Here is a 12,098-nt window from a genome sequence, read left to right on the forward strand (position 1 = left end):
GTTAATTATTTAGTGTACATAAAATGTTTATACCTAATAAAAGCATGTGTTTGTTAATGTTATATTTCGTTTGAAATGGTGGGCGGTAAAGAATTCTTTAGTCGCAATGACATTTGTCGACACACGCACTTTGAATACAAATGAAAGTAGTTTTACGAACTGAGGGATCACCCTTTTCAACTTCTTCCCTGTACTGAGTAAGCGTGTTAAACAGAAAAAAGTATTGAATGCTTCGGCCAAATAGAATTCGGTTATTTAAAAAATATTTTGATAATTATAAAAGACGTTTGCATGGGTGGACCACTGCACAAACCCTTGGATTTACCGAATCAAATTTTTATTCATAATTTTAATAGACACATATAAAACAGTAGGCAAAATGATAAAATTTAACGCTATCAATAAAATCTTCAAATTTATTAAGAATTTTTAAATTAATGGATAATGAAAGAATTAATGATAAAATATTGTTTATTTGAAGAAGGCTTTCGAGCCTTCTTAGAGAGACAAGGGGGCATTGTCACTATTAAACCTACAATAATATCAAGCGTTAAAAGTAATAAAGAATGTTATACACATATAACACACACATATAACCCTTATTTGCAGTAAGTTTCAGCTGGTATCAGAACCTGTTAAATAATACCTTAGAAATTACTGGATTAATAATTTTTATTACAAAAAATAATAAAATTTTATAATATATGGCTCCACATCATTCGAAACGCAGTGAACATGATTTGTGATAGGTTTCGAATGATTGGGTTTATAAGGTAGTCTATACATATCTATTAGCCGGGCGAAAATGTCGTTAAATTAAAACTTAATTTGGTTTCAGCTGTAAATCTTCTGGATGTACAAGATCAGCCTAACCTAAGTTGTCTTTTTTTCTAAGCGGTGTAATATTATGAATGAATGGTTAACCTTTAAAAGATATACAATTAACCTAATTTATCCAAATTGTTTGCTCTACTTATTTATCGAAATTAATTTAAATTTAATAAAAAAACAACATTCGTTTTAATGCAGGTTGTAAACAACTTTTCGCTTGGACCTTGCTAATGGAAAAGTAACTATGTATATATTTAAAAACACGTTATTGTAAAATTGTTGTCTTGTTTTTATATAGTAATGGCACGATTTATAAAGTATACTATAAACTAGCATAGAAACTATTTAAACTATTATAACGCACATTGATTTCATCCGTAACTCACTTTCAAATTAAAATACATTTAACAATGCTTGTTACAAATAACCTTCTAAGTAGATAGCGTATATTCTTTTAGTAATTACTTCACACAAATTAAAAGAGCAATTTAGATATGTATGTAATTACTTATCTCGTTAAAATCAAAGTATTATCAACAGAAAACGGAATGGAACGATTAATAAAACTGGAATCAATTACAAGTTGTAAGCGGACATCTTAAACGATTTGTTTAACGGATAGTCTAAATGGTACGAGAGATTGCTTGAACGTGATCGTTTGTGTATCGTATCAGATAAATACAGTTCAATCGATTTATCTTCCTTTTTGTTTTTTTTTGGGTAGGTTTAACGCTGTAGCTGGGAAAGACAAATGTAATTGTAATCCAGAGATATTTGTACAAGACTATTGATCTCCTTTGTGTCCCTTGATTGTGTATTTGTTAAGTCCCCATCGAAACTAGGTAAGGCCTTTGTATATAAAATATTGATAAATTTGATTATATCATTGAACACTTCTTTTAATAAAAAACCCGAGGGTATCGGTGTAAAAACTTTAAATGAATGACTGCATAGCTCATTTGTCAGCAAAATTTTTAAAGCTATGTAAAAACACCTTTTTGGAATCATTACATTAAAGTGATCAATTCACAATAATAATACTAACAATGCAAACTGATGTTATTTGTATCGAATGGAATTCAAGCCGAAACCTTTTGTTTCTCCCACACTCTTTACATATATATAACAGTAAAACTTAAATTGTATGAACTAGTTACAATATGTTTGGTTTGTCTTACGCAACGTTCCGTCCTTTAATTAAAATATTTGTAATGCTTGTGTTGACTCAACTGCTTTTAGATGGCCCTTGTTTGAGGAATGAGCAAATATTGCTCAAAACTTTCGGTCCCTGTACATCCGAGAGCAAGGAACATATTTTAAAACGTGTGATGTTATATTCAAATTGATATCGTGTAAAAAAAATTGTTTCTGAATTTTCCACAACTAAACCGATTTTGAACTAACTTTTGGAAATAGTAAACGTAAAATCAGTACAACCTTACGCAAATACGAATATAACAAAAACTAAAGATGCTCTGTTTCTAATATTCTATGGTATATAAGTAGCGATTATACATTTTATTTTATTTTAGTAAAGAAAACAAACAGTTTTTAATTACAGCACTTTTATTATCTTATCCTAAAAATATCGAATTTTATTTTCTATATTTAATAGGTTTTTACTAGACTACAGTAGATAGAAAAATATGTTTAGATGTTTGCTTTTAAATATAACTAAAGATTTTGACAACTTTTACTAGAATTTTCGGTGAGGGCCAAAGAATTATTTTATAAAAAATTAAATGGAAATGAATGCAAAATTAACTGGTAAATAATTTTTCTTTATCTCAAGAAAAAACCCTGGAAAGAAAGTTTGCGATCCCACGTCACAATGAGCGAGTGTGATAGAAGGAACTTCGAGTCGCAGCTGACGTTATAGTGTGAAATTTTACGCAGTGAACTTTGCATGCGAATTGATCTTGAACTAATGGATGTGACATTGTTGGCAAACACAAAAGTTGATGTACATATAAATTCAACATTAAAGTATTTAATACCAAAAAAAATATGTCCAAAATACTTCTTTGGTAACAAATAACTTTGGAAATTAATACTCATTTATCGAGTTACATTATTTCTTTTAACGAACTTAGGAATAACCTGTATTTCAACTTATAATCTTGCTTGATACGACGGCCGGTACAGCCAATAGACGATTTTTGCAAGGTATAGGCCTCTGCCAAAGCTCGCTATGACGACCAGCCTTTCCTGCCCGTATCCAAGCGACTTCCAGCAGCCAATTCTTTATAATTCTATGGTAGCCACACGTTTTTGTTATGGGTAGAATGTAAATAAGCGACTTGTATGATAACTTTAAAGCCCACAAAACCCTTAACAACGTGTTCTCTCTACTCAATCGCTACATCACTTATCGTACGGATTATTTAAACGTTTAGTAACAAAACAACGTAACGTAGTTACAAGCGGCAGGGGTTAACACGGAACCGTCTGTTATGCCCATACTAATGAGCCGACTACTATGCATATGAAAAAGTTTAGGAAACTATTCATTGTTCTAACTACTTAAATGCAGCCGGTGACACTTATTTTATTTTTTCTTTCAAATGTATTCGAACAAACAGATGTTAATTTATAATTATGTTTACGATACTTATATAATATACGATTTATAAATTGACTAATTTGATTGTGTAAAATATTTTTACGATAACAAAAATTAATCATAAACCTTTTTTTAGCAAATACAATTACGTGTTATCGTAGTGAAGTAAAATGTGTTGTTAGGATATTTTCTTAATATTTTTATATGGAATTACAGGTATACTTACACATGATTACTTTAACCTAACAACAAATATGTGCAAAAAAGAAAAAGGCAGGTAAGTTTTGTCATTTGAAAAACGAATCCTGTGTTAAACACTTCGAAGGATCATATTTGAATTTGGAATTATGTATTTTGAATTGCTACGCTAGTTCTTAAAATAAAAAAAATGTATATTAACTAAGTCGAGAGCAACAGAAAACTTTTGATACTTCGTTTGCGGTACGTACACACGCGTGAACATGAATTTTGTCACTTTGTCAATAAGCATTATTATTCAAAATCTACAGTAGTGCAAAGTATGTATTATAGTTTCTTTCTCTCTCTAGTGATTGCCATCACTGACAATCATGCCACATGTTACTTGTTTTGACTCCTTCAACCAGTTGCTATAGTTTGAGTTCTATTGCTTGACGTATTGCAGAAAAAATTAACAATACCAGCTCTTCCGATGTATGGTTTGACACTACATGACAATATCATCTCTATGAAAAATGAGTCCAAATTGCGGTCTGCGTTTTAAGAAATTATTAAATAAAACAAACCCATCGTGATTAAAAGAATTTTGTTTATTATAATAGAACCACGAAATTCCTAACTCATCATTATGTATGTCCACTGCTATCCATTGCAAGCAATAAGTTTTTTCCAAAGATCAGCACTGGGATTGGTTTTTCAAATCTTAGAGCTAGGTCGGTGACCATGGTTCTTTTGTGGATCTCCTAATTCCTAATAGCCCCATGTACAGCCCTTTCTTTTATTATTTAATGGAATTAGGCGTTACCTTGCGGAAGTCCATCCTAAGTAATAAAAAGATCAATATTTAGCCACTTTCGCACATGCAGTGGTAGTCGAGCAACAAAGTGCACCGCAGTGCAAAGACTCTGTGTTTGGCACTAATCGGTGTAACATAACTCCTGAAGATGCCCCGTGGAGGAGTGAAACACGTGTTGAGTGATTTGACGGTGGCGGTTGTGTGATTCGCGTTGTTTGCCGCATGTGCATTTATCAGCGAGCTGGCGGTCGGTGCACTTTGTTGCACGACTTCCACTGCATGTGCGGAAGTGGCTAAATATTGGTCATTTTCTTACTTCCTTTTATTCTCTGGGTGACCTTGACCTTCGTCTTCAGATTTTGCGGTATTTTGATTTAATCTTCTAATATTGTCTCAAAATAAAAGAAAACTATTTTTGTAATCAGACTAATCTAATCAGATAAGTTCCGCGGACGATTGATTAACAAGATTCATAAAGTTAAGCCCACTTGTCTGGCGTCGTTTACGTAACATTATGTGCTAACTTACTAACGATAATTGTTACATTTATCCGTTGCTCGTTATCTTGGTAATCGCGATAAATTAACATTGCACAACGTCCGAGATGAGAGAAAGTACTTATGTTAACGAAGCCTTAATATGTTTTACCTTTTACAGCTAATTTATCCTTTTTTTGGAAAAGGTTATACACTTTTATTATACAATCCCTGAATCGATTTTTATTAATTCGCAAACATTTTAAAGTTGTAAATGAAAGATTGTTTGATGCAAGAAATAAAAATAAAGTCGTAATACCTATATTTCGTCCTCAAAGACATAACAAATCCTTCACGAAATCTGAGTGTATAATAATGTTTCATAACATATCTTAGACCTTCCAAATCTGTTGTTAAATTTTATTATATCAAGAGAAGTATAAGTATTTGATCGAAATGTGTGAATTTGTTTTGTTTATCTAATAATTAATAGCATCGAGCCAATTATTATACTCTGGACAAGTAACGTAAATAAACTTAATCTATATCTTGTCACTTAATTCTCAAGTGATGAGTTCTTAGATCCAAAAAATGATCTGTGATTGTTGTGAACCAGTTAAGTTTTTTATTACAATGATATTATAATTTATTTCATAGTAACAAAGACGTCCAATCAGTGGTTTTGGAAACCACGGCTCCACGGTTGAAATGATGATGATGATAATACAGTATCTTGAATAGCGATATTTGATAGTTGTAACTGTTATTAATTTTAGCATAAATAAATTTGTAATTAATTCTAAGTGAAGGTATTAAAACAGTAAACTGCACATAAAAGAAATTGAACAAGTAAGTCGAAAATAGTTTCCACTCGATTTGATTCTTCGAGAGCGCTGGGGCAATAGAATTTAAAATTGGAACATTAGTAGCGGAACGTTATCGATGAATACGTTAGTTGAATTTAAATAAAATGAAGTTTGTTGACTGCGTAAATAGCCGGCGTTGATTCTAGTTGACTTTCCTTTTAAAGTCAAAGCATTTAGATGGTGCAGAATTCGTTAATTAGTTTTACTAAAATATAATTTGCATGCAGCATTAAATATTTAGTTTTTATCTCCATGACACAGCATATCATTTTATTGTATTAAAGGTTCTATGCAAGTTGATTGGTTATAGGTGTAAAAGTTTTAAAACTATGAATGTATTTACATTATAATTAAGTTATATTTCGTCATACATTTATTGATACATAATTCGCATGCTAATGGTTAAAACAATTTTTTTCAAATTCTGATTGGTTATAAGTGTAGGTTTAAACGTGTCAATGTATCTGCTCGTTTGTTGAAATTAATGTATGGTACGTCTTATTGAAAAAAAATGGTTTTAGATATAATAAATAATGTTATGATAATAAAGTAACAAAAAGCTTTTGAAAATTTCAGATTATTACATATTAAAATTAATTAATATTTAATATGTGACCCTGTAGATATTGTAATGTCAGGCGCATTTCAATAGAAATAATAAATTAATGTGTGATCACTTGATACAAGTGAGAAATAAGGTGTAAAATCTTTATGTTTTTTGCTGACAAATGAGCTACGCATTCACCACTGTATCCAATCACCCTGTATATAATAGGTTTTAGTGAAAATCGGCGCTGTAGTAAGGCTTAAGCTGTACTGCAGTACGTCGCTGAATAAGGATTCCATTGTTAGAGCACTCCTATAACATCTTGCCTGTATTCATTTTGAAGTAAGCCAACAACAAAAATCTTTTAACTTCCTTATATCAAGAGATACGGGGTTTATTAAATTACATTTTAATAAAAAATATTTATTTTTACCTTTTTGCAATTAGTGCAAAACCAATTAGAATAAAGATGACTGTTTACATTTAACGAAGTCTAAATATATTTTATCTTTACCTTATAATTAATAATCTCGCAGTTGTCTCTCCTTAAAAAGATATAAAATTATTCACAAGTTACTAAATAAGTACAGTACTACGTTTATGTAAGATAAATTACTGGGCAAAGATAATTATAAGCCTATTTGTAATTCAAAAGGCGTCGCCGCAGAGTTCAAACGCCATTGCCCCCATGAATTCATCGCTAGCCTTCGTCACTGCAGTACGAAATTCAAGCGAACAATGACGTCATTCATGGGGATATGACATCAGATTTCCTGATTTCGAAATCACAACATTGGTGATAAATGATGATCTAAATTTGACAAATTATTACAAGATCAAATAATTTGTCTAAACGCAAACGTAAATATGCCTTCTTTACATTATTTACAACATAAACTACGGATTGAATGAAAGGGAATCAGGAATTGTATACATATTTATCGTAAAGCTTTTGTCATCGTCATTTCGGGTTTATCATGTCCATCGCGGCCTACCTTATATATTTACAATAGGCCGGTTGAAAGCCGCCTCCATCCAACATCTTCAATGAGGCTGTTTGTCCATATTCTGGACGGGAGTCCTACGTTGTCCTTCCAAGTCCGTGGTCCCCACATCAGAGCCTTAAGGTCTCAGCGGGTACCTACTATGCAATTTGCTTACTGCAACTTTAACTTGTCAATACGCTATGAAATATTGGTTACTTTTGTTCGTCTATAGATCTTTCCTACCCGGATTCGATTTTGTGATCTGCAAAGTTATATTAATATTTTTTACATTGTACGCTTTAAAACCTTAAATATACATTTTAGTATTATTAATGATGAAACTCCTTGCTTAGAAATACAAAAATGAACTAACGCGGTTTTAATTTTTATAGGCAACATTATAATAATATCTCTAATTTCGTAGTGCCATTTCGTAAAGGTCCATGTCCAACGTTTTGTCCAATAGGCAACATTGGGTTCCGGGTAATTTTTCTCCAGTTTCAACCTGTCTTTATCTTAAGATCACAAAACCACAATGAATTTTCTTGAATTATGTTTTAAAACATATAGGCAAATTTTTATTAAGCATTAATATTAAATCATTCTTCAATCTTTCTCTTTGTAAATATAGAGACAGTATATTCTTATATGTTATATGTCATTGCACTTAATTATGAAACAACTGATTACGCAACTCTACGATATTTATGGACGATTGCTATGAATGAGCACTGTTTATACACACGTGTTTAACAGCGTAATTATAATGTGAAATTATTGTTTAGTGTTTTGTGTTTATGTAACAAGAATAATATGTTGCGTCATCATATTTATTATGTTATAATCGATATTTACAAGCAAGTACTTTAATGTTTTCTATTCGTAACAAAATTAATTTTATAACAGCCTAATTATAGTTTTATTATTATGTTATACAGGGTGATTCGTTAATAAATGTAAAAGCTTTAAAGGACTAAATGTATAGCACATTTTTCAAATAGTTTTTAACTTTTTAAACCTATTTCCAATTACTCTCGCAATGCGATAGGTCAATAACTTCTGGCAATACAAAGTCTGCAGGGACAGATAGCAAATAATAATTAATTTTAAAATGTAGAAATCTGAACTTTGTTAATGCGTTTTCTTAATATATTACGTTATTTATTACGTCCGAAATCATTGATTTTTGAATATAATATAGCATATATTATTGTCAGCAAATGAGTTGTACATCGACCAGTTTAAAGTTCCTACACCTACAATTCCCTGAATTTGCAAATGCGTACTATGTATCAATAAATGTAGATTTTACACTGAAATGAATATCAAAACTTAATAACTGACGTTATATGTCACTTGATCTTTATAGGGTCTTCCCTATAAAGATCAAGTGTTATAGGGTCGTCCTATTATACTTTTTCATAATAAAAATTTTAGGTGATTTTTATTACACTAGTTCAAACTAGTTTTTGAGATAAAAACTGGATAGAGTACACAATGCTCACGTCGTAAACATCTTTATACGGAGATGTTAAACACGATTACAAGTGAAGAAAACATATAATTTGAATTCTGGGTAGTAATAATAATCTCTCTTGTTATACTATCTTTCTGCGTCGTAAAAATGGAATGTATAAATATGTTTATATTCGGCTGTACATTCGTTTAAGCAGGTCGCATAACGAAGTAATATATGTGTATGTAAATAACTTAATAAAATATATTGTAGAAAGTTATTTATTATTCTATTATGTGACAGGGAAGACATGTGTTTTTAATTATTAGTTGTATGAATGAGTAAACTGGAGATTATTTTTGGGCACGTATGATTACTGCTTATGTTTATATTTACACGGCATACAAGTGTAAAAAATTTATAGGGGTGAATATTACGATTATTTGTTGGAAAATGCTTTGAAGTTTCTACATCTTGTTTCAAACTCCTTATTTAGAGTAATTGCTTTAAAATATGTAACATTGATTAGTTTTTCTATTGAAAGCGACAGGCTAAAAATATAAACATGTAGTAATTCGAACATAGAACACGTCTTTTTATTTTTTATTATTCATTATTCCAATAGGCTATTACAAGCACTTTCGAATCGTCGATCAACATAAAACGTCAGATATTTTTATTCCTACAGGAAGCTTCCACTGGCTTGTAAGCCAGTTCTACAGAGAATAGGCGAGAAACTTAATAGTTACGCTTTAAAAAAAACAGTAATATAGAGTGCTTGATAATAATTAGTTAAGTGAGCCTAAAAAACTTTTAATTCCACGAATTACCAGCAGTAGAGTATTTTTGGATAGAATAATACGCTTTTTCCAAAATATCTTTTTAATATTGATTTTAAATCTCTTGAGCGGCTGATCTGAAATTGACTGTGATAATTTCTTGCTATATTATCGTTACGTTATTTATTGTTTTCGATACTGTTTATTTTTAGATAGAATATATCATACATTACTTTACAGCAAATTACTAACATTCAATACTTTAAAGTTTTTTTGCCCATAATTAACTACCCGAGTAAGTGAATCGTTAGATCATTTATGGTTTAGTTAACAATGAGCACTGAGATTAATCATAATTACTCGATTTTTACACTTGTAATTAATTACTCTCCTGCGAGAATATTATATAATTTAACCATGTAGTTGTATTAAAATCAGTAATATTATGTTTCGAGACCACGTGGCCAACGCCCATGAAGTTATAAAAAAGCCAACGTATAAAGTATGTGGCACTCTCGGTCGAGTATTGTGCGATACCGGCTGTAACTGTAACCGCAGAGTTCCAGCTCGGTTGATGACATTAAGTTTCACCAAAGCGCAACGAATAAGGGACCGGAGTGGCGCGCTAATGAGCCGAGATCTCAGGCGGTGTAATTCTATAGCTGCACTTTCTCTGCTCCTCTCACGAGTCATCCGATCCTTGTGCGCAACGGACTATTATACCGTTTTAATTCAAATTTAGAACGTTAATTTATTTATTTATTTATGTTACTAACTATGACAAATTTTGTTATAGTATATCCTCAGGCCCTAAAAGTAAATGACCTTATATGGATGAATAAAAGAAGAAAAGCATTGTTTTTATTATCATTTGTTCTCTCCATAAGAAAATTTCTCGTGCCTTAGTTTTGAGAAAAAAAAAGAAAAAAAAACGAAATGGTTCAGTAGTTCTCGAGCTTCCTGATTATATTATCATTTGCTTCCTCAAAATATTTCACATAATTTACCAGGCTGAATTGTTGGTTAAGATTTGAATTATGCTCATGAAGACTTGTAAAGTTTTAAAACTGATTTACGGACTCTAAATAAAAATTTCATTTTGCACCAAAAAGTGTAATCTTCGTTGATAAAAATTTTGCATGTTTTTTTGTCAGAATTTAAACACTACGTACATAAAGATACTTATCTTGGCGCTCATAACAGTTGACGATTTAAATCTCACGTTACCATAGACAATATAACTGCTGCCGCACCCACACAAGCGGCAGGTGCTATCAACACGACCGCATCCGTTATTTTGACAAAATGGCCGCCGATGAACTCGTTGGATTGCCTCTTACTTTCGTTATTTTCACTTTCATTGGAGTTATATGTTGTATTACGTTATTCAATTGATCCGTGAATAGTTATGATGGATTTCGCTGTAGGCGTTATTATTTGTTTGCGGCTATTATATCACGATGATAAACCTAAAAAAAATCATCTACTGCGTTCGATGACGAAGGAAAAACATGTCGTAATCGAATACGATTAGTACGATATTCAATTACATAACATATGTATATTTAGGCTAATAATATATTTTATTATAGTATTCTCTATATATTTTCTACACTTTTAATTTTGTCTACCTCAAACTAATTTAATTTGTATTACAAAATACAGCAAATAATATACATTATTATAAATAAATAAATATAATCTCTAATATATTATCAGATAGCATAGTCGTTAGATATTTATGACCAACTTTAAGTTAAAGTGTTGTCAAATGTGGCAATGTTCTAAAATGTTGAAGCGTAATATTGCAACCAAAAGCACATTCGCCACTTCTCCCAGCGCTAAAGATTTCCAGTGTTATAGTGATGTCAGCAAGGCAATAGCAGCTGATCAAGCCGATGTTCGGCCTTCTTGGTCCTTGAGTCGGAATAGTAAACGTGTTCTGAGTTACTGAACAAGCTGAGGTACCTTTTAGGTAGCTTTTAAGTCTCATCACTTCATGGAGCGTTCGCACAGGCAATGTACATTATTTGCATCACTCATAGTCACGGGTAGTATATAGGTGTTGGACGGTCTTAATGTCATCGTTATTCCGAGGTGCCTTCGAACTCTCTAACATATTGTTATCAGTACTGCGTAGATCAGACATAAAGCTAGTTTTATTTCAATACTATTTATCTTGCGGTGCCAACTGAATCAATACAAACGTATTGTCTTAGTTAGTGACCAAAAAAATTGTTTGATTTTTTTTCTTCGTATTTATTTACGAAAACAATATGTAGTTTCCCGATTCGAGGCTTCTGGAGGAATCTCACAGCCTTGCTACATAAACTGACCGCCCTTTAGGCAATAGTGACCTTTGTATAAGGAATGGTGGATGGATATTATTAAAACGAACGAAATCAAATGAATATAATAATACAACAATGAAATAATTACGCATGCAAATAATTACACAATGAAATAATGTAACATGCTAATAATCATAGCGATAACAATATGATAATTGAAAATCAATTGCCATTAACATTTATTAGGCATTTTTAAATACTTTGTGACTAGAATTAGCTTTGATTTGTGAAAGATGTCTCATTGATATA

At 31.3% G+C, this 12,098-nt stretch overlaps 1 protein-coding gene across 2 annotated transcripts in view; it reads left to right on the forward strand.

Moving 5' to 3' along the window:
- The window catches only part of RhoGEF64C (Rho guanine nucleotide exchange factor at 64C), a 153,670-nt gene that overhangs the window by 35,807 nt on the left and 105,765 nt on the right, over window positions 1-12,098 (forward strand). The gene's annotated exons all lie outside the window — the stretch shown is intronic.

Source organism: Battus philenor, unplaced genomic scaffold (assembly GCF_028537555.1).
Source record: "Battus philenor isolate CCGP_79_NKW_IND1 unplaced genomic scaffold, ilBatPhil1.0.hap1 SCAF_16, whole genome shotgun sequence".
Classification (NCBI taxonomy): Eukaryota; Metazoa; Arthropoda; class Insecta; order Lepidoptera; family Papilionidae; genus Battus; species Battus philenor.